Source organism: Chiloscyllium punctatum, chromosome 50 (assembly GCF_047496795.1).
Source record: "Chiloscyllium punctatum isolate Juve2018m chromosome 50, sChiPun1.3, whole genome shotgun sequence".
Classification (NCBI taxonomy): Eukaryota; Metazoa; Chordata; class Chondrichthyes; order Orectolobiformes; family Hemiscylliidae; genus Chiloscyllium; species Chiloscyllium punctatum.
Window position 1 is genome coordinate 37,522,826 of NC_092788.1, and position 4,837 is coordinate 37,527,662.

Here is a 4,837-nt window from a genome sequence, read left to right on the forward strand (position 1 = left end):
GGGACCCTTCTTCTGCAAAACAGACACAGTGACTGAATAAATGCTGCACGGTTTGATGTGGAACACGGCCTGCTCAGCTTTGTGCATTTTCCCTGTAGTCAGGTGTGTTTCGTGTTCCGTGTAAACGTGAAAGTCGTCCTGTTTCGAGCAATGTGTGAAATCATTTAGCAAAGCAAGAATCGAAATTGTAGTAATGTCTAGCAGCTCATGGTTATTTGACCGAAGTGTCCAAGTGTCTCTGCTGTCATGATCGCGTTCGCCTCCCGCGCGGAAAATCGCAAACAGCTCTGCTGTTCCAAAGCGATTTGTGCTTTTACTGGAACCGAATGGAGACTATTATTTCATCGCTGTTGTGAAACAAAGTCCTGCGGTGACTCGACTCGTCGTTATTTGGTTTTCTGTCCAATGGGAAAATCGTTCCAATGAATTTCGGTGTCATATGTTATTGAATTTCTCCCATTTCCTTCATTTCCGTCCTGGAGTCATCAGAAGGAAAAGGTAATCTAATCGAGACTGTGAATGGTGAAATTCACTTTTTATGGCCCGTTCTTATGATGTTCTTTCTATCTCTCTTTTCAGCATTGTCTGGAAAGTGGTGGTGCACTAACGCTGCAGTATGTTTGAAAGAGTAGTTTGGAATTGCCCTGTTTTTAGTTGTGAGATTACTTTATGACTCATGCCCTCGGACTGTGACACATTTAGCATTCATGCATCTCTCTGTCTGAAAATGCATTCGGCATGCCAGTTTTGTTTGTGTTCCGTGAAAAATGCTTTCTGTTTTGCGCTTCGCTCAGCACATTACGAGTTAACAGGGTTTCTGAGGTAACTTCGAGCAGCAAAACTCCTCAATTGAGGTCTGGGAAAATTTCACGGAGTATGGTCAGTCGGGGCAAAATTAAGGAAGTTGTTCGTATCTGCAGTGTTTCACAATACTACCTTTCCCGTGAGCAGTCGAACAGACTAAACGATTGTGCCACAGACTGCGATGGAAAACTCCGCTAAAAAGTAATCCTTTACAGCCAGTGTTAGCAACAAGACGTTATGGGTGTACACGGCGTGGAAACAGATATTTAGGTGTATCTCATCCATGCTCACCACATAACCAAAATTAAACAAGTCCCGTTCCCCAGCATTTGGCCCCAATCCCTCTAAACCCATCCTGTCCAGAAACTCATCCGATTACCTTTGCAATTTTCTGAGTGTAATAGCCTTCTCCACTTCCTCTGGGAGCTCATTCCATACACGCACAACCTTCTGTGTGGGAAATGTGCCTCAGGTCGTTTGTCAATTTCAGCCCACTCACCTTAAACCTATGCTCTCGAGTTTTCAACTCACCCCAATTTGGGTAAAACACAGAAATACTCAGTTTACAACCCTTCCATAAGATCGTATCGCAGCCGTTCCGCTGCAGGGAAAGTCGTCCCAGCTTATTACACCTCGCCCTCCGGTCCAAACATTGACGAAATCATTGTCTATATATTGTCATCAATCTCACGGCAGCCGCGGCTGGTTTCTGTAGTGTAGTGGTCATCACGTTCGCCTAACACGCGAAAGGTCCCTAGTTCGAAACTGGGCAGAAACTGCTTTGTTCGTCAACTGCAGCCTTTTACATGGACAAGAACGGAGCTTTCTTGCTTGCTTTCCCATCTGCAAACCTGCCTTCGAATTTGCTTGAAAGAATCTGCTCTCGTAGTGAAATGTAAGGCAACTCCATTTAATTACTGTGTAAAGCATTATAAAGTTTTTCTGCAACCTGGTTCTGATGCATATGCCATTCTGTTTGAGAGTGTCCTTGCCGCGTTCTGATCCTTCCACGAAAAGCAGTACCGCATTTGCATTCCTTGCGCAGGCGGCCCGGTTCAAAGGCAGGGAAGAAGCTGCTGCGCTGGTGTCACAGCGCACCACGGATTCCTGAACTTGTCTGTCTGTCAAATGTACCCCAAAGTCGTCTCTGAAAGGCCTCATTTGGAAGCTGTCTGTCGTTATTCAACGCGCGAGAGTTGGTACCAGATTCCTGAATCATATTTTGGGGCAGTTCGCACGTTAGTGGCTCATTCAATCAGCAACAGCAATGAAATAATTTACACTCTCAGAGGAACCTTTGAACTTGTGCTTTCATAGCGCCGCTAATATTAAGGTACGCCCCGAGATCTAAGCCATGTTGGAACTGAAACGGAGGAATCGACAGAGAGGCTACAGAATGACATCGCATCCATTTGGTTTTCTTTAAATCACTGACGAGCAGGAAAATGTAAAAGGGGAGAGCGAGTGGGGAAGTGAGGCGGTTGCAGCTCTGGTAAAAGTCCTTCTTTGTGATTCACTCCGCAAACAGAGACTTGAAGGTGACTCAGAGGCGTGTGAGCTCTTCACATCGAGATCAAAAAGCACTCAAGGGCAGTTAGCACCTCTTCCGGAGTGGGGGTGGGGTGAGGTAATTACCTTTTGACTTCTGTTACTATGTTCAGAAACTGCCTTTTCGATTGACTTGAACAGAAACTGCATTTCCAATAAGCACCATGGAAGTTAGCAAAATTTATTGAATCGCTTCTCGTCGATTCCCGCACAGGTTTCCGACTCAGTTGGTATCCACGTGGCTCATGTCCAGGAGTGAACATCTCTGCAGCAAATTGCACGGTTAAAGTAAAAGGCACGGAAAGTGGCATCTCGAACCGGCCCCGAGGTCAGAGCATGCTCACAATGTGATCTGTCGTTCTCGGATTGTAATGCGACCTCCGGTTTTAGGGTGGAGAACATTCTTTGGGACCCTTCTTCTGCAAAACAGACACAGTGACTGAATAAATGCTGCACGGTTTGATGTGGAACACGGCCTGCTCAGCTTTGTGCATTTTCCCTGTAGTCAGGTGTGTTTCGTGTTCCGTGTAAACGTGAAAGTCGACCTGTTTCGAGCAATGTGTGAAATCATTTAGCAAAGCAAGAATCGAAATTGTAGTAATGTCTAGCAGCTCATGGTTATTTGACCGAAGTGTCCAAGTGTCTCTGCTGTCATGATCGCGTTCGCCTCCCGCGCGGAAAATCGCAAACAGCTCTGCTGTTCCAAAGCGATTTGTGCTTTTACTGGAACCGAATGGAGACTATTATTTCATCGCTGTTGTGAAACAAAGTCCTGCGGTGACTCGACTCGTCGTTATTTGGTTTTCTGTCCAATGGGAAAATCGTTCCAATGAATTTCGGTGTCATATGTTATTGAATTTCTCCCATTTCCTTCATTTCCGTCCTGGAGTCATCAGAAGGAAAAGGTAATCTAATCGAGACTGTGAAAGGTGAAATTCACTTTTTATGGCCCGTTCTTATGATGTTCTTTCTATCTCTCTTTTCAGCATTGTCTGGAAAGTGGTGGTGCACTAACGCTGCAGTATGTTTGAAAGAGTAGTTTGGAATTGCCCTGTTTTTAGTTGTGAGATTACTTTATGACTCATGCCCTCGGACTGTGACACATTTAGCATTCATGCATCTCTCTGTCTGAAAATGCATTCGGCATGCCAGTTTTGTTTGTGTTCCGTGAAAAATGCTTTCTGTTTTGCGCTTCGCTCAGCACATTACGAGTTAACAGGGTTTCTGAGGTAAGTTCGAGCAGCAAAACTCCTCAATTGAGGTCTGGGAAAATTTCACGGAGTATGGTCAGTCGGGGCAAAATTAAGGAAGTTGTTCGTATCTGCAGTGTTTCACAATACTACCTTTCCCGTGAGCAGTCGAACAGACTAAACGATTGTGCCACAGACTGCGATGGAAAACTCCGCTAAAAAGTAATCCTTTACAGCCAGTGTTAGCAACAAGACGTTATGGGGGTACACGGCGTGGAAACAGATATTTAGGTGTATCTCATCCATGCTCACCACATAACCAAAATTAAACAAGTCCCGTTCCCCAGCATTTGGCCCCAATCCCTCTAAACCCATCCTGTCCAGAAACTCATCCGATTACCTTTGCAATTTTCTGAGTGTAATAGCCTTCTCCACTTCCTCTGGGAGCTCATTCCATACACGCACAACCTTCTGTGTGGGAAATGTGCCTCAGGTCGTTTGTCAATTTCAGCCCACTCACCTTAAACCTATGCTCTCGAGTTTTCAACTCACCCCAATTTGGGTAAAACACAGAAATACTCAGTTTACAACCCTTCCATAAGATCATATCGCAGCCGTTTCGCTGCAGGTAAAGTCGTCCCAGCTTATTCCACCTCGCCCTACGGTCCAAACATTGACGAAATCATTGTCTATATATTGTCATCAATCTCACGGCGGCCGCGGCTGGTTTCTGTAGCGTAGTGGTCATCACGTTCGCCTAACACGCGAAAGGTCCCTAGTTCGAAACTGGGCAGAAACTGCTTTGTTCGTCAACTGCAGCCTTTTACATGGACAAGAACGGAGCTTTCTTGCTTGCTTTCCCATCTGCAAACCTGCCTTCGAATTTGCTTGAAAGAATCTGCTCTCGTAGTGAAATGTAAGGCAACTCCATTTAATTACTGTGTAAAGCATTATAAAGTTTTTCTCCAACCTGGTTCTGATGCATATGCCATTCTGTTTGAGAGTGTCCTTGCCGCGTTCTGATCCTTCCACGAAAAGCAGTACCGCATTTGCATTCCTTGCGCAGGCGGCCCGGTTCAAAGGCAGGGAAGAAGCTGCTGCGCTGGTGTCACAGCGCACCACGGATTCCTGAACTTGTCTGTCTGTCAAATGTACCCCAAAGTCGTCTCTGAAAGGCCTCATTTGGAAGCTGTCTGTCGTTATTCAACGCGCGAGAGTTGGTACCAGATTCCTGAATCATATTTTGGGGCAGTTCGCACGTTAGTGGCTCATTCAATCAGCAACAGCAATGAAAT

The 4,837-nt window shown here is 45.6% G+C and overlaps 1 non-coding gene across 1 annotated transcript; it reads left to right on the forward strand.

Annotated features, from left to right (window-relative positions):
• The first annotated feature begins 1,509 nt into the window (after positions 1 to 1,509).
• On the forward strand, positions 1,510 to 1,582 carry trnav-aac (transfer RNA valine (anticodon AAC)). Its single transcript has one exon. It is a non-coding gene; the product is annotated as a tRNA-Val (tRNA).
• The last annotated feature ends 3,255 nt before the right edge of the window (positions 1,583 to 4,837 follow it).